Source organism: Zalophus californianus, chromosome 12, assembly GCF_009762305.2.
Source record: "Zalophus californianus isolate mZalCal1 chromosome 12, mZalCal1.pri.v2, whole genome shotgun sequence".
NCBI classification, from domain to species: domain Eukaryota; kingdom Metazoa; phylum Chordata; class Mammalia; order Carnivora; family Otariidae; genus Zalophus; species Zalophus californianus.
The window spans coordinates 2957397-2976619 of record NC_045606.1 but is presented as its reverse complement, the minus strand read 5'-3'; positions in this window follow the sequence as shown (position 1 = coordinate 2976619).

Sequence of the window (19223 nt, the reverse complement as noted above, 5' to 3'; positions counted from 1 at the left end):
AGGGGCGCCTGGGTGGCTCAGTCGGTTAAGCATCTGCCTTCCACTCAGGTCATGATCCCAGGGTCCTGGGATCGAGTCCCGCATCGGGCTCCCTGCTCAGCGGGGAGCCTGCTTCTCCCTCTGCCTCTGCCACTCCCCCTGCTTGTGCTCTTTCTCTCTCTCTGACAAATAAATAAAATCTTTTAAAAAAAATTAAAAAAAAATAAAAGATGACAAATAAATTTTAATAATGATAATAGTAGTTTGTCACAAATGATGGGATCATGCTCAACATTATTATATTCTAAGCAATCTATACTTTCCAAATATCACAGAACAAACACGCCACTTTTTAAAATCAGAAAACAGATTTGCATGTACACGAGCGTATGTGTGTGTATATACATACAGTGTTGGGTGAGGTTGGAAAGACAGACAAGATTATATCACTGGATGTGCTCTCAGCTTTACTTAGTAGAAGAATTAAAATACAGAGAGAGAAAAGTAGTTTAAGAAGGCATAAAAAGTGATTGGGAGTCTCACTGGATACACCTCTGTCCTTTGGCAGTGTTTTCTGCGTTGATTTCAATGAGTGTAGACTTGTTCCGGAATCGGCTGGAAATATCACAAGGCAGGGCAGCAGCCGTGGGAATGGCTGAGCCCCACGGATGCTCATGTCCTCCCACGCTGGATGAAGAATGGTGTATACTTGCTTTATCCACGCGCTTGCAAACACACTTCCCGTATGCTTGCTCACCTGGATGGGCTCTGGCTTTCTCTGCTTGGTTAGAAAGTATAAGAAAATACTCTTAAAATATACATGAGTCCGTTTGGATTGTTTGGCGCTTTGGTCCTTCCTGAACACTTAACACGAAACATTCTTTTCATGTCATTATATATGTTTCTTTTTCCTCTTGTCAAATTGGTCTTCCAAATAAAAAAAAAACAAAAAACCCTGGGTGTTGATGTGGTTTGGGAAATTTACTTTTTGTTCTGTTGTGTTTTATTTTATTGCTACGGAAAAGCAAAAAGAATAGAAGCACACTCTTGGGCTAGACCCACCTCCTGAAAACAAAGTGGACTTCGCAAAAGCTGCTGAATAATACAATGTCTTTGCATGACCCTTCCCCTCCTTTCTCCCCAATGATTTTCTTCAACGGGCCACTTTTTCAACCCGAAAGAAGCTTTCACAATCCCGGGTCGGGAGCTCCTGGCTGGCAGTCCAGGGACAGCAGACCTCGGAAGGTCCATCCAGTAAAAGTCTACATCCATCCGCACGTGCAGTGGGTTTGGGGAAAGTTGCTTTTTTCTTCCTTGGAGATATTCCAGTCTCGTGTTCAGAAAAACACACTCACCGATTTCCCACAATCATTAGTCCATGCAGTTGTTGCTATAAACAACTGAATCACCACTGAAGCAATCCCCCCCGCCCCGGAATAAAATTCAGACCGTCACTCCAGACTCATCCTTTGCGAATGTTTCTGAGACTTGAGCTTCTTCTCTCTGTCCCAGTCAATTGTGTTAGGAAGCAAGATTTCAAGTGATTGGAGACATGTATATTTATTCCGAAATCTCTCAGCGATTTCAGTCTTCCTGCGAGTCTCTGGGGGAGAGAGTGTCGGAGGAAAATCAATGCAGATTAAAAGTCAGCACAGGCAGGGCTGGGAAGGGAGAAGGTGGTTTCCCATTTCAAGTGACATGGCAGAGATAACAGAATAGAAACAAAGAAACAGTGTATTTCACCTATTTGCAGCTTCTGGATGTTTCCCGCGGTTTAAGCCCTTTGTGGGGGAGGCTGATGGCCTGTTACGGAAGGGGACAGCACAGACGAGGGAAGGTGACAGTGACTGTCTTGGGACGGGCCACACAAATGAGTGATGATGGAGACATCAAATGGACATGGTTTTCCATATTTGCAAAACTTGGAAGAAGCCCATTTCTTGCAAAGCGGAGATTGTGGTACGGACTGCATGGTGACAGTCAGGCAAGCCCAACCTTATGCATTTTAATGAGCCGATTTTCCCTACACAAGCACTTTCTAAAAGACAGCAATGAGGTTTCTGAAGGAAAAAGAGATTGTGTTTCATGGTGATTATATTGCCCATGAATTATATGATTGTCCCTTGTGTCTCTTTTTGACTTCAATCTAATCTGCCCCAGAATATAAAGAGGACATCCTTCTTTATCTTGTTAGAAAAGATTACATAGTTCTGTCTCATCCCTTTTCAGGCTGTATTAAAAAGAAACACAAAAACGTGTGGAGGGAAAGCAGAGCTCGGCGTAGACTGCCCAGGCTGCCTGGGGACCTCTGCCCCGGGGGTGCCACAGGGCCACAGAGTGCCTGCTGCTGCCACAGCAGCCACGGAACGAAGCACCAGGTGTTGGGAAGAGCACGGTGTACCTTACTCTCAAGGTTTTATGTCGCGACACATCCTCCATTAGCCAGTCATTTGCTTCAGCATCAGGTTTTTGTGGAGCACCTAATATGCTCTAGGTTTGCCTTAAAGACACAAAGGGGAAAACCACTACATTTTACTATATCCATAGATCTATGTATACCTTTCCATCGTTCTATTTATCTAACTACCCGTATGTAGATAAACTGATTGATTGGGAGAGATCTAAATATGTGTGTATATTGATCTACTTTTTTAATAAAGATTTTATTTGTTTATTTGAGAACACACGAGAGAGAGAGAGAGCATGAGTGGGGGTTGGGACAGAGGCAGAGGGAGAAGCAGGCTCTCTGCGGAGCGGGGAGCCCACGTGGGGCTCGATCCCAGGGCCCTGAGATCATGACCTGAGCTGAAGGCAGACGCTTAACCACTGAGCCACCCAGGAGCTCCTGTATTGATCTATCTCTGTACCTACCTGTCTCTCGATTTCTCTGTCTTCCCACCTCAGGAGAGGAAAGCCTCCCTCCTGCCTCTCAGAATCTGTGGCTGGCCTAAGAATTAAACCAACCTAAGACAGACTAACAGGAGAAAAACCTACACATTTATTGACCACTTTTACATGTACAAAGGAGTCTTTAGAAGGAAAATAGGGACTTGCGGGGAGCTGCCAGGCCCAAAGGCTTCCACACGTTTCTACACAAAGAACAATCAATCGTGGGGCTGTGACAAGACGCCGGGCCCGGGCCACGTGGTGACTTGCAGGCCAGGGATGGGAGAGACACAGGGGAGCGAGTGCAAGGGCATGCTTATTCAGGGCGTGTGTTTGTCCAGCTCCACGTCAGGGTCAGCTTCCTGTCTCTGGTGAAAAGAATGTTCTTCTCTTCCTGGTGCAGGGAGGGCCCCTCCTTCAGGGGAGATCTTAGGACTCACTTTCAAGTAGGAAAGGGGAGGTGAGAAAACTCTTCTCAAACTGTTTCTCAAGTGCTTTCAGCTCAAAATAATCAATATGACAAAGTGGCATAGTTAGGGGTGGCATGTTCTGAACTCCCTTACTATCATCCATCCATCCATCTATCCATCCATCCACCCACCTACCCACCCAACTATCCATCTATCTATCTATCTATCTATCTATATCTATAAATATGGGGGGCCCTCAGACAGTAACGATCTGGAGACAAAAGATCCCCCCAGGTGAGGGGCTAACTGATTATGTTGTGATCAGACTGGTCAAATACATAATAAGCACCCCATTAGAATGATGTTTACCAGACAGAATGCTTATTCCGTGGGAAGTGGGAAAGCAAAATACACAACTTCATTAAAGCATGATAACAACTATGATCTAAAACTGTGCTTAGAACCAAGAGGAAATACAGTAAAATGCTAACTCCGATTTTATGGCTAAAAGGGATTTGGGGAAACAGTTTCCTTCCCCGACTATATTTTTAAAATTTCTACAGTTGGCGCGTTCACATCTAAATGAACGTATTTTTACTTAAGAGGGACTCATCGCTATGCCAAAAAACATGTCAACGCGTGTTTGCTTTGGACACACTGTTCCTGCGTTACTCTCAGAGGCAGAGGGAAGGACAGTCGCTCAGGATGGGCTTGAGCATAACGAGCATCGGCAGCTGAAACTCTGAGGGGTCCTCCCTGGTGGTGGGTGCAAACACGGGGCAGGCTGACAGAGGCTGCTCACAGAAGCTCCGTGAGTGTGTGTGTCTGGCCCACCATAGACAGAAAAGGTCCATTTATATCTGTTCACAGGAACTCCACAGCTGCTCCCCGAGGGCCCATGACCGGGAGAAGAGCTCTGGGTTAGAAACCCTGCCTAATGCTTCCCTCCGTCTTTGTGGCTGCAATCCCAAGTCCTCACCGTTCAAACTGACACAGACCTAAGACCTGATCTGCTGCCATGTAGAGGAGACCCAGATATGCCAAAGATGGTCCCAGTTTATGTAGGGCTGGGCAGGCTTCTAGCTGCCAGTTAATATGTGAGACATTCCTTTTTTTTTATGTTATGGTAATCACCATACATTACATCATTAGTTTTTGAGGCAGTGTTCCATGATTCATTGTTTGCATATAACACCCAGTGCTCCACGCAGAATGTGCCCTCCTTAATACCCATCACCGGGCTAACGCATCCCCCCACCCCCCCTACCCCCTAGAACCCTCAGTTTGTTTTTCAGTGTCCATCGTCTCTCGTGGTTCGTCTCCCCCTCCGACTTACTCCCCTTCATTCTTCCCCTCCTGCTATCTTCTTCTTCTTCTTTTTTTTTAACATATAATGTATTATTTGCTTCAGAGGTACAGATCTGTGATTCAACAGTCTTGCACACTTCACAGCGCGCAATGTGAGACATTCTTAACTGTGGTAAGAGTGCTCTGGCATTTTGAATTAGTCATCCAGACACATCCTCTGGGTCCAGAAACCCAATGGCAAGGAATTTGAGAAGATGGAACTTACTCGCCAAGTGAGTGTGGTAGACACGTTTAGAACATCTGGTAGCCCAGACAGCTTTTGGACATGCCAGATTGATGGGGACAACACAGAGGCACGTCTCAGGGAAAACCAGCATATATCCAGAACTCTAGCCCAAGGGCCAAGGGGGGCCAGAGGTCTGTACTTTTGGAAATGTCTGGATGAGTGACAGTGTGAAACTGTATTTGGTTATACCCTAACCCAGCTTCCCACTGCACCACACCCCCCCCCAGGCTCTGGTTAAACAAAGGGTTAAACCCTTCTATTGTTAAAAGCTAGAGAGAGCTACTCAACAAGAAATTCTCCCATTCCACGCAGAAGAAGAAAACCTCTGGCTTTAGTGGTTTGTAAGCTGGTGCCCAGTGGAGGCCCGCAGCTCCAAATAGGGTCAGCAACATCACGGACGTTGGCATGTTAGCTGTTAAGAAGGATCACAGGCAGTGCTGGTAATATTGTTAACAGTGTTAGCCTTCTAAAGGCTAGGGACTAAAAGAGAAGAGTATCTGTAAGAAAAATGAAAATGTGCCCATTTCCCTGCAACTAAAGAAAGGGATATATTCCTTTGCATCCAGAACTGCCCATGCAAGGAGTTTTGGGGTTTTTTTGGGGGGGGTGGGTTGTTTGTTTTTCAGCAAAAGAGTCTTATTGTAATCTCTGCATCAGGCACAGCTACTAAGGTCTGTGAAAGTAAATTAACCTCTAGGAAGTCTATAATTTTACTGAAGAATCTCTGGTCTTGGTAATGCCGGTAAGTTTTTATTTCTGCGTTCCCAAGGTAAAAAAAAAAAAAAATGCATTGATTCAGTTTTTGTTATTTTTTGCGATCTTACTTGATCTCTCCTACAGCTTTGTTAGATTTCTTATTTAAAGAAACAGTTTAGGGGTTTTACCTACTCAATTAAACGTTGGTGACTTCCTGTGATAAAGAAGTATTTGTAGGGGCGCCTGGGTGGCTCAGTTGGTTAAGCGACTGCCTTCGGCTCAGGTCATGATCCTGGAGTCCCGGGATCGAGTCCCACATCGGGCTCCCTGCTCAGCAGGGAGTCTGCTTCTCCCTCTGACCCTCTTCCCTCTCGTGCTCTCTATTTCTCATTCTCTCTTTCTCAAATAAATAAATAAAATCTTAAAACAAAAAAGAAGTATTTGTAGGAACTTGTTACAGAAGTCATAAACATTATAAACAAAATTGAAAGCAAGCAGCAATTTAGAACAGAATACATACACTATATGACAAGTGATTACAATCATTGATTTATGAAGCCATCTTAGAGCACAGTAAGAGAAAAAGTCTTCTAGGAAAAAATGATTAGAGATTTGGAAAGACAATTAAAAAATAAAAAAAGAATAGCTAATATGAAAAACTCTCAGGCACAATAGTAATCAAAGAAACTTAAAAAGCAATGAGAATAGATTGTTAAAAATCTATCATTTTAGGGGCACCTGGCTAGTCAGTGGAGGGTGTGACTCAACCTCAGGGTTGTGAGTTCAAGCCCCACGTTGGGTGTAGAGATGACTTAAATATAAAATCTTTTAAAAAAAATCTATCATTTTAGAAAACTTTAGATAAAATAAAGCTGTATTGACCAAAAAAAAAAAAAAAAGAAAAAGTGGACAATCAGGTGTTAATAAAAGAGATACTGGTGAACAGTGGAGTGGATGGAAAATCAAAACCTCACTTGCTGACGAAGGAACCAAGCTTGGAACTTGTCTTCATTTCTCCCCCTCTGGAATCAGAAGAAAGGACACTCTATTTGTCCTGCTGTATTTTCCCACTAGACAGCTTCATATGTTGTCATCTGGGGGCAACATTTGACTCCCAGGGACTCCCCCACCCTGGAAGAAATACTCAAAGTAGGAGAGTCGAGCCAAGCTCCCCTGGCTCATTTTCATATAACAGCTTTATTGAGATACAATTCACGTGCCAGAAAATTCACACTTTTAAATATGCAGCTCAGTGGATTCAGTACAGCCACAGAGCCATTCAATCAGTACTGCTGTGCAACCTGAAAGCCTTTCATACCCCAGAAAGAAGCCTCAGCTCCTCAGCAGTCACCCCATTACCCACCTGGGGCTTACAGCAGAAAAAGGGAAAATGCAAACCCTCTCTAGAGAAACAGTCCCTCAAACCAGGATCTTGGGATTCCCAAAGATTTAGGGAAGTGAAAAATTAACTCAAAAATAAAAAGTGAGGTGCACTTGGGTGGCTCATTTGGTAAGCAACTGCCTTCAGCTCAGGTCATGATCCCAGGGTCCTGCGACAGAGCCCCGCATGGGGCTCCTTGCTCAACGGAGTCTGCTTCTCGCTCTGACTGTGCCCCCCCATCTCGTGTTCTCTCTCTCTCAAATAAATACATAAAATCTTTAAAAAAATAAAAATACAACGTGAATAAGACAGCCAGCCTCTATAGAAGCCACCTCTCTATAGAATGAGAGGAGCAGCAAAGACAGTTGTAGAAGCCCAAAGATAATTCAGATTACCAGAACCAGAACAGAAAAGGAATAATGTCCAAAATGTTCAAATGTAAGTAATTGAAAACTGTAGGAAAGACTGAGAGACTATGATAACCAGCATGGCTATTTAAAAAAAATAATAAAATTTTAGAAATTAAACTATAAACATCGAAATGAACCTATGGATAGTTAGAAACCAGATGAGACAGAACTGAAGAGATCATTTATAAATTAGAATATAAATTAGGAGAAATCAACAAAATTGCAACACAAAAAGAAAAACAAATTTTAAAAATATGAAGGAGAAACCAATGTCCAGAAAAAACAAATGAGCAGGCCTAACAAACATCTCCCTGGGTTTCGGAGGAATGAATTGAAAAAATGGGATAGACGGATTTTCAAGTCTCTGAAATTGAGCAAGATTTGAACCTGGAGGTCTGAGCGTTCAATAATTCTAGATGAGGTAAATGGACGATCTTCACCTTGAGATGTCAGGGGCTGAGCATTGTAAAAGTTATTCACAAACAAGAAACCCACAGACAGGGGCCCCTGGGTGGCTCATCAATTACGCGTCTCCCTTCAGCTCAGGTCATGATCTCAGGGTCCTGGGATCAAGCCCCTATTGGGCTCCCTGCTCAGTGGAGAGTCTGCTTCTCCCTCTCCCTCTGCCACTCCCCCTGCTCATGTTCTCTCTCTCTCTCTCTCAAATAAATAAATAAAATCTTAAAAAAAAAAAAAAAAGAAAAGAAAAAGAAGCCCACAGCACACAGGTCATGGCGAATGCCAATGTAGCTGCAGAAGGGCTGTGAGCACATTTACAGGAAACATTTTTAATGGCGCCAGCAAAGACCAGAACTTCATAAAGTAATATCAGAATGGTGTGAGAAAGCAGCCAACCTGTATCCTGTACCCAACTAAGGCTGCCCTCTCCTTTGTACAAATACAGTGAAGTTTTATCATATGCTTGGAGCAGACATTTTGCTGAGCATGAAACAAGTTTCATGTGAAACATGAATGTGAAACAGTCACACCCTGTTTACATATAAAACCCATATTAAACATTGTCTACAAAAAATGTGTACTGAATGCCCTGAAAAATGTCCGGAAAATATAAGCAAAATCAATTATTAGTGGTTACCTAGGGGAAAATGGAACCAGGTGAAGCTGAGGGATACTTTACACTTTCCTGTAGTATTCCCATTTTTTTTAAAGATTTTATTTATTTATTTGACAGAGAGCACAAGCGGGGGGGGGGGGAGAGCGGGGGCAGACTCCTTGCTGAGCAAGGAGCCCGAAGCAGGACTCCATCCTAGGACCCTGGGATCAAGACCTGAGCTGAAGGCAGACGCTTAACTGACTGAACCACCCAGGTGCCCCTACTATTCCCAATTTTTCATAAAGATAATATATACACGGGTGCCTGGGTGGTTCAGTTGGTTAAGCATCCAACTCTTGATGTCAGCTCAGGTCTTGATCTCAGGATCCTGAGTCCAAGCCCCGCTTTGGGCTCCATACTGGGCATGGAGCCTACTTAAAAAAAAAAATAATATACACGAATATGACTTGTATACCTCTTTTCAAACAAAGAAAAAGGAGAAGAAAAACTGGTATAATGGAAAGGCTTTGAAGTGAGGAAAAAAAATAAAAGCTAACAACCACAAAAAGTTTGAATCTCTCCTCACCCGCTGCTGGCTCAGGGATCTGATACATATTCTTTATCTCTTTAGCGAGGCAAGGACTGGTTTGTATTTGCATTGTGTCCCTGGCTCCGTGGCACATAACAAACCAGTCATACAGCAGGTGGGCAATAAATGTTTGTTGGGTGCATGAATCTCAGATTTTCAGGTAACTACAATAGGATATGAAACACACTTGACATGCAGGAGGTGCCCCCCAAATGAGATGAATTCAGACGAATTCTCAAATCTCTATGTAGCTATTTTCTCACATATGACTTCCAAAAGGAAGATTTGTATCTTGAAGGTCTCTACCTAGTTACCTTCCTGGTTTTCGCACTGGGTTACTATCTCCCCTGTCTCAACCCCTAGACCTATAAATGTCAGTATTGTCTTGATGCCCTCCATCTCTTTCCCAGACCATCCCTAGTTGGTTGCCCTGTTTTGCAGATTTTGCTTCTGACATGTTTCTCAAATTCTGTGTGGATCCAGGGAGGGCCCTGCACCATCTCTTGCTAGATGCGCGCAACATTCAGCAGGTGCTCCCACTGCTGGAATCCTACAGCAGGCTCAGGATTCCTGTTCTCAGAATGGCCTTGGATCACTTTTGTCCATCATGTGATGTCATGCACATGTGAAAATTCTTTAGAAACATACTAGACATCCTCATGAATATGTAGATAATATTCTATCATATCAATGCAGCATATTTTTGGTTGTTTCTAGTTCTTCATGATTGGAAATTTAGGTCCAGTGAAGAATCTTACAAATAGTTGATGACAATTCCATGTTTTAGGACAGTCTTGATGTGAGATAGAGTCTTAGCACATTGACATTTTCAGTACATGAACATTTTTGAGATTCCTCATGCCAAAGTGCTTCTAGAATGTTCCTATCAACGTTATACATCCTCTCACAGTAGGGTTTTAGTAGACCGATCTTTGCTAGCACTAAAAAATACCATAAATATTGTTTTCCTTTAAGCAAAGGAAAGTTGAGTAAGTTGCTTACTCAAAAGGCAACTTCAAACCAAACAAAACCAAAAAACCTTTCATATGTTCATTATCCCTTTGAATTTTCTCTTTTATGGATTATCTCTGTGTCTTCATTGCCTATTTTGTTTCTGGACACTGGTGTTTGACATATACAAATGCTTTGTCTTTTTAGAATAATCCCCCATGGCATGTATTTACCCTCTCTATAAGTTTTAATGCTTATTTTTTTATTTGCAATTTTTAAAAATATTATTTGTTTGAACCCATCCATATCTCTTCTCATTCCTTTTGTGGTTTTTATTATTGAAGTATGTTGTCCCGTCTTGGAAATCAAATAAATCTTAGTTTCAGTTTTCTCTACATTTTTTAAAATTATTTTTTCCAGCTTTATTGAGATACAACACGGTGTAGGTTTAAGGTGCACAATGTGATGATTTGATGCACATATATATTGGAAATGTTTACCACAGCAAGATTAGTTAACCTGTTCTTCATCTCACATAATTACCATTTTGTTGTTATTGTACTGAGAATATGAAATGTCTACTCTCATAGCAACTTTTAAGTATAAAACTGTTTCATTAACTATCGTCATCACGCTTTACATTAGATTCCTGGAACTAATCCAGCTCATAATTAAATGTTTGTACTCTTTCACGAGCATTTTCTCATTTCCATCATGCTCAGCCCCTGGCAACCACCATCCTACTGTGTTTCTATGACTTCAGTGTTTTTAGGTTCTGTGTGTTAAGTGAGCTCAGATGGGATTTGTCCTTCTCTGTCTGACTCGGTTCCCTTAGCATATCCTAGAGGTCCAACCGTGTTGTAGCAAATTGTAGAATATCCTTCTTTTTAAGGCTAAATAATATCTGTGTGTGTGTGTGTGTGTGTGTGTACATCATGCTTTCGTTATTCATGTATCCATCAGTGGCCCACCCAGCTTGTTTCCAAGTCTTGGTTATTGTGACTAAGGCAGTGAGCACGGGAGTACAGACATCTATTTGAGAGAGCAATGTCATCCCCTTTGGAGTGGAATTGCTGGATCTTATAGTAGTTCTACTGTTCATTGTTTGAGGACCCTCCATACTGTTTTTCATAATGGCTGCATCATTTTACGTTTCCATCAGCTGTGCATGAGGTTCCCCCTTTCTCCACATCCTCACCAGCATTTGTTATGTCTTTTTTTTAAGATAGCCCTTCTTACAGCTATGAGGTGTTACCTCATTGTGGTTTTGATTTGCATTTCCATATTAATTAGTGATGTTGAGCTTCTTTTCATGTACTTGCAGCCATTATGCATCTCGTCTTTTGGAAAAATATCTATTCAAGGTCTCTACTTTTTTTTTTTTGCTATTGAGACATCTGGATTCCTTAAATATTTTAGATTTTTTAAAAAATTTTATTTATTTGTCAGAGAGAGGGGTAGAGCACAAGCAGAGGGAGCAACAGACAGAGGGAGAAGCAGGCTTCCCACTGAGCAGGGAGCCCGACACGGGACTCAATCCCAGGATCCTGGGATCATGACCTGAGCTGAAGGCAGACACTTAACTGACTGAGCCACCCAGGCACCCAGATATTTTAGATATTAACCCTTTATCAGATACATGGCTTGCAAATATTTTCTCCCATTCCATAGATCACCTTTTTATTTAGTTGTGCTCCAGTTTCTTTTGCTGTGCAAACGCTTTCTGATTAAGTGTAGTCCCACTTTGTTTTTGGTTTTGTTGCCTTTGCTTTCGCATCAAATCCAAAAAAATATCATAAGCAAGGAGATCTCCTCCTGTTTTCTTCTGGAAGTTTTATGGTTTCAGATGTCAGGCTTATGTCCTTAATCAGTTTTGAGGTAATTTTTGTGAGTTATGCAAGATAGGGGTCCAAGTTCATCCTTTTGCATGTGGCTGTCCAGTTCTCCCAGCATCATTTATTGAAAAGATTATCCTTTCCCAGTGAGTATTCTTGGCTCCCTTGTCAAATATTATTTAGCCATATATTCATGGTTTATTTCTGAACCCTCAGTTCTGTTTCATTGGTCTAAATGTCTGTTTTTACGTCAGTACCATACCGTTTTGATACTAAAGCTTTGTATTTATAGTTTGAAATCAGAAAGTATGATGCCTCCAGCTTTGTCTTTCTTTCTCAAGATTGCTTTGGTTCTTTATGGTCTTTACAAATTTAAAGACTGATTATCTGTGGAAAATGTCATTGTAATTTTGTTAGGAATTGCACTGAATCTATAGATGGATTTGGGTATTACAGATATTTTAACAATATTATCTTGGTCATCCATTAACACAAGATATCTTTCCATTTATTTGTGACTTCCTTAATTTCTTTCATCAGTGTGTGGTAGTTTTTAGTGTATAAATCTTTCACATCATTGGTTAAATTTATTTCTAAGTATTATAATGTTTTTGGTGTTACTGGAAATGGGATTTTCTTTAGTTCTTTGTCAGATAATTCATAGCTAGTGTATAAAAACACGATTGATTTTTATATATTGTTTGTTTCTCCTGAAACTTTACCAAATTTATTAAGTTTAACACTTTTTTGCTGGATGCTTTAGGATTTTCTGTGTACAAGAAGAGCATGTTATGTGCAAACAGAGACAATGTCACTTCCTTTCCGATTTGGGTGTCTTTTATTTCTTTTTCTTGCCTAAATGCTCTGGCTAGGACTTCTAGTACTCTGTTGAATAGGAGTGGTTGAGAGTGGGCACTCTTTTTTTGCTCCTGATCTGAGAGGAAAATCTTTTAGCTTTTAACCATTGAGGATGATGTTAGTGTAGGCTTGTCATATATAGCCTTAATTATGTTGAGGTGTGTTCCTTCTATATCCAATTTTTGAGAGATTTTCATCATGAAGTGATGCTGGATTTTGTCAGATGCTTTTTCTGCATGTACAGAGATGATTTTTTCTTCCATTCTACTAATGTGGTGTGACACATCTTTTGACCTACATATGGTGAACCATCCTTGCATCTCAGGGATATGGAACACAATCATGATGTATGATACTTTCAGTGTACTACTAAATTCAGTGTCATAATATTTGGTTGAGAATTTTTACATCTATATTTATCAAGGCTATTGGCCTAATTTTATTTTATTGTGGTACTCTTATCTCATTTAGGCATCAGGGTAACAGTAGACTTGGAAAATAGGTTTGGAAGGGTCCCTCTTCATCAGTTTTTTGGAAGAGTTTGAGAAGAATTGGTTTAATATTTAAATGTTTTGCAGAATTCACTCATGAAACGATCTGGTCCTGGGCTTTCCTTTATTTGGACGTTTTTGATTACCAAGTCAATGTTCTTAGCTGTCACTGGTCTGTTCAGATTTTCTTTAAAAAAAAAAAAAGATATTATTATTTATTTGACAAAGAGAGAGGGAACACAAGCAGGGGGAGTGGGAGAGGGAGAATTAGGCTTCCCACAGAGCAGGGAGCACGATGCAGGGCTCGATCCCAGGACCCTGAGATCATGACCTGAGCCGAAGGCAGATGCTTAATGACTGGGGCACCCAGGTGCCCCAAGATTTTCTATTTCTTCATGACTCAGACTTGGTAGATTGTATGTTTCTAGGAATTGATCCATTTCTTCCACATTGTCCTATTTATTGGCATATAATTTTTCACAGCAGCTCTTATGAACCTTTGTACTTCTATAGTTTCCTTTGTAATGTCTCCTCCTTCATTTATAATTTCACTTATTTTTGGTCCTTTAGCTTTTTTTTCATGGTAAGTATAGTTAAACGCTTGTCAGTTTTGTTTATTTTTCACAAAAAAACCCCAGCTCTTAGTTTTGTTGATCTTGTCTATTGTTTTTCTGGTATCTGTTTTATTTATTTCTGTTCTGATCTGTGTCATTTCATTCTTCCTATTAATTTTTGGTTTGGTTTGTTCGGGTTTTCCAGCTCCTTGGTGTGTAACGTTAGGTTTGTTTGAGATCTTTATTTTTTTCTTCCTGTAGTAATTTATCACCATAAATTTCCTTCAGCACTTCTTTTGCAGGATCCTGTAAGTTTGGGCATGTTTTGTCCTCATTTTCATTTGCTTTAAGATATTTTTTGAATTAGTTTTTTATTTCACCTCTAACTTAGTGGTCGTTCAAAATTGTGTTGTCTAAGCCCCACCTGTTTGTGAATTTTCCAGTTTTCTACATTATTGATTTCTAGTATGCCACCATTGTGTAAAATCATACTTGGTATGCTCTCAATCTTTTAAAATGTGTTGAGACTTGTTTTGTGATCTAAAATAGGATCTATTGTAGAAAATGTTTTGTGCACACTTGAGAAGAAAATGCACTCTGCTGCTGTTGGATGGGATGCCCATACATTGCTCTGCAGCCCTGCAGAGGTGCCCGCACATTTGGAGAAGCAGTCATCTCTTCCAGACTGACGTTGGTGAGGAAAGACGTTCACCTATGGGTGGGGGCATGCTGAAAGATGCCAAAACCCCAGGCCTGCTGGTGCACGGTGTCAAAATGGGGGCATGCAGTGGCTCCAGATTCAGGGAAATGTGATATCTCTTTAGATCAGGCTGCTGGTGTCCACAGCTTTGACAACTGGTGAGTGTTGCAGGGTCTCCACTGAGGCTGGAAAGGCTTTTGGGGATCCTCAGCAGTACCTCCAGATCCAACAGCTAGGGACGAGGGCAGTTAGCCGTTGTGGACAAAACTGGTGGTATGCACACACTCAATTACGGGGACTAGCTGCACGTGTCTACGTAAGTGGCAGAGGTGGGTTACAGACAGAGAAATAGTGGTGGAGGCCAGAGCAAGGCAGCTCCAGGGGCCCTGTCAGTCAGTTGCACTGCTGTGTCTTCTGAGTCTCAGCACAGGGGTATGGCAGTAGAGGCCAGTGTTAGGAGTCAGGCCCAGGGTGTACGGGTCACAGCCAGAGGGGCTAGCTGCAGGGGACCCCAGTGGGGCAGGCCAGTAACAGAAGACAAGGTTAAAAGTAGGCCCACAAGCATCTTTGGGGGCCTTAGCTATTGATGCACATTTACCGTGGCTTCAAGATGTTGCCATGGAAGCACACACACCAATGGAGGCCAGGGATAATGGCCGATGGTGTGCAAGCATGCTGCTGGAGGGGCTAGCCCTGAGTGCACACATGGTGGTGGGGCCCAGCTGCAGGGGACTAGGCTGGCTGCTGGTGTGGATACCAAGCTCCGGTGGGCCCAGGAGGGTAGGGACTAGGGAGGGACTCGGCCAGTCTCAGTGAAAAACTGGAGAAATCTGCAGAGGGTCCACAATAGTTGGGCTGGCTGTTTCTTCAGTGGCGAAAGCCTCTAGGGGTCATTTGCAGAGGTCTCTGGGAACTGTGGCCTCTCCGCTTGCCTGGCTGAGGGTGGCAGCCCCTACATTTCTTCCTTGTTCCTGACCTTCTCTGTGCATCTCAGCCTCACCGGTGTGGGTGGGGTGAAACCAAAGCACGTTCTTCACCCGATGCCCCAAAGGCTGGGGAAGCTTGTGGCTCACCCCCTCTCCCTTTTCTGGCGAGGGAGCCTCTTTCTAGCTGGGGCCTTCCCTCTGGACACTGAGCAATTCTGCCGGGGGAATGGGAAGATGCAGGCACGATGAGACCATCTTCCTTTTCTTCCTGTGAGGTTATTCCCAAGTGTTTGGTTCCACTGTGTTGCCGACCCTTCTTAAGAAAACTCCAGAGCTCTGGTAGAGATGTTTTTGTTCACGGATAGCTATGTCATCATCGATCTTTGTGGGGGGATGGAGGCTGGGTCTTCCATGCCGCCATCTTGGTCATTCACCAGATTCTTAAAATCCGTTTTGATGATTATTCCAGCAAATAGTCACTTTGATGGCAACTAGCCAGACTTTCCTGATGGACAAGTTCCCCAACTAATTTATAACATAGTCCACATGTTCATCACTGATTGAAGATTTTCATTGATCAGTTTTTGGCTTTTATGCATACGAGGTTTGCTTTCTGGGCTTCATATTCCGAGGTATTGATCTATTTATCTCCTTTTGTGAAACAGCCTCAGTTGTGTGACGACTCTTATGATTTGATTACATTATATTCACCTGTAAGCCAAGTTCCCTCATTTTCTACAGCAAAGATTTCTTAGCGAAATAAAAAAAGATTTCTTAGCTATTTTGCGTGATATATATATATATATATATATTTATATATATATATATATAAAGACTAAAATATACGAAAAGAATTGTTGGCAAACAAGACAAGAAATTGTTGGGATATTAAAGAAGATACAATATTCCAAAGCACACCCTGAAGCCCGGCACAGCCGCTTTCTGACCTACTTCTATCACTGAGGAGCCAAGTCGGATCAGTTATAATTCTGAGGCCGCCAAGCATCACCCTTCTGCTCTGATTTGTAGCTGAAGCTCAAAGCTGTCTTTCATCTCTGCCACATTGCTCCATGCATGCAAAAGAGAAGGGTGCTCCAGAGAATCGGCAACTCACCCAAGGGCAAAGAGATGCTTTGTGGAAGTTTCCAGCCCCGTGCAGATCTTGGAATTACAGAGCTAAACTTCACAAAGAAGATAGATTTTTTTTTCCTCCCTCTAAATCTCACTTAGAGATCTAGGTAATACTATGCAAATTGCTTAGGATAAAAGGCAACTTGAAAGCCAGAGGATTGGAGAAGGGCATAACCATCGAGAGTGCTGATATTAGACAGGATGATTGATTAGGGCAAGGCCTCAGAAGTGTTCCAAGGCCGTCAGAACAGCCTCTTTCCCTTTTAATGATTTCAAGTATCCAATCACTGTGTAGCAACTCTTCAGATACTTTCAAAGCCTGTCTGCTGTTGAAAGGCTGCTGAGAAAAAACATTTATGTATTTCTACGGCAAATGTTTATAATGTCCACAAGCAAGAACTATAGTTGCCGATGAGAACCAAGATACATAAGTGAGAGGTTGAGTGTGGTTGCGACATGGAATCCGGGGCTCACCTGAGTCAGGAAGATCCCCCTGAGAGTTCTGCACCAGAGGCTACAACAGATAAAAGTGTGCTGGGATCCACAGAATTAGCCATCGACTTGCTTTGAGTCTGAAGCTCTTAGTTCTCCTAGAACACCAGTTACCCCATTAGGTTGAGAATCGGTATCCGCTCCTCAGGCTTTTACAAGTAGTGGGTATCTGGGGTTTCCCCTCAGACTTCTAACTCAGAAAGTCAATGATCTGCACTTGGAAGATCAAACTATCCAAGTATTTCTGAAGTTCAGCCACGTGGGATGCACTGGTGCAGACCAATGTGTTCGTGGTGCCCACTCTCTTAGGAAACGACCCACGCTATGCTATTAGGTTGGTGTCTTTTGATTTGTCATAAATTGGAACAACAGACTTCAGAAGCGTCTTTAAAATTCTGCCTTTAGAAGCTAACAAATAGTTGTCCTTAAATTATTGTATTTCATTAGACTATATGGCTTTCTTTCTTGCTACCGAATAATCCATGGGAAAATCACTAATCGTATCACCCCGGTTAGGGACGGAGGCATCCACTGTGTAAAATTCATCAACTTCAGTAACTGAAAGAACAAAAACTTGCTTGGAGATGGTGACGAATGTCAAAGTCGCTGACTATTTCTACTCTTGACCCGGCTACAAAACTCTTCCTTCTCTCCTTGGTTAGTCCGTGAGCTCTGATCTATAGTGCATCCTTTATGGCACACACTTCTCTCACGGGCCCCTCTATGTGTGTCCCTTTGCTTCCCCCTCCCACAGAAACACACGTTGGATGGTCATCATTAGTAGTGACTAACATTTCTATGACTTTCTAGAGGTGAACCAACTGCCTGACGTGTGGGAACATTTTAAGCAATCAGAATGTCACATGAATGATAAAAATGGCAGGGCCTGAGCAAGGTAGCAGAAGCCAGCACGAATTCTTTACTTCACCCCCTTAGTTTTTGAAAACAAAGCTGTTGGGACACCTGGGTGATCACTTCTCAGCCTTTTGGCTAAGATCATGTGTGGGGCACCTGGCTGGCTCCATCCGTTAAGCATCTGCCTTCAGCCCAGGTCATGATCCCGGGGTCCTGGACTCGAGTCCCGCATCAGGCTCCCTGCTTAGTGGGGAGCCTACGTCTCCCCTACCTCCTCTCCCTGCTTGTGATCTCTCCCTCTTTCTCTGACAAATAAATAAATAAAATCTTAAAAAAGAAAGCAGAGCTGTTGTTCCTTTCACTCTTTGGAATTAAAATCAGTCTGTGTTTGGGTGTTGGGGGCGCTTAAATCGCACTTGCTTCCCCATCTATAATCCGCAGACCTCAGGGTTACTCCTACCCATCCTTGAAGACTGTGGACTGTTTCCATGCAACGCAATCTCCACAAACCACCTCTGCAGCTCAACTTCTCTCTCTCTGCCTGCACGTTTTCCACTCTTTTCTCCAGGAGCCCGTTCAGAGGATGATGCTTTGAAACTGTGTCCCCTCAAATTGCCAAAGTCTTGGAGTGCAGATAGCTCTTCAAGATACTGAATTTAATTTCCTTTGAGTAAAAGCCCAAAAGAGGGAAAGCTGGATCGGATGGTGTTTCTGTGTTTGATTTTCTGAGGAACTGTCCCATACTTTTTGCCCAGTGGCTTGCACCAGTTTGCATTCCCACCAACAGCGCATGAGGGGTCCCTTTGCTCCACATCTGCACTGACATTGTCTACAGTGTCCCCTCCCCTGGCAGGCATCAGACCAGTGGGGTCCTTCCAATTTCCAGTCCTTGCCCTCCAGTGCAGATAAACCCTCCAAAACTCACCTGAAGCCTGAGCTTCCTCTTACCCTCTCCAAAGTCATCCTCAAAGTTTCCATCTTGGTTCAATCCTTTTTCTGCCTGCTTCCCTGTAAGGAGACTGGCCTGGCCTGGCGAAGCATCATTTTTCATCCTCTGAGAACACTGTTGACTTTGCATATCAAAGAATCATTTGATGAAGTACACTATGATTTTATTACTAGAATGGTTTCTGATTGTGTTCTGTCCACACATCATTAGTCCTGGTATTAGGACAACTAGAACCATTCATTTCCAAGATGAATGGATGTCCCTACCTGGGGCATTGACAGATAAAGCATGCATATTCATAAGGAAAACTGCTTTCTCCCCAATACTTAACTGATTTTTGTTATGCTTTTATAAGAAAAAGAACCAGAAGTTTAGGGAAAATGTTCAGGCCCTGGATCACTTTCATTCCTGGGTGTGAAAAGCAGATCTTTGGTATATCTTTGAACTGCAATATCATTGCTTTTATCTGTAAATCCAGGATA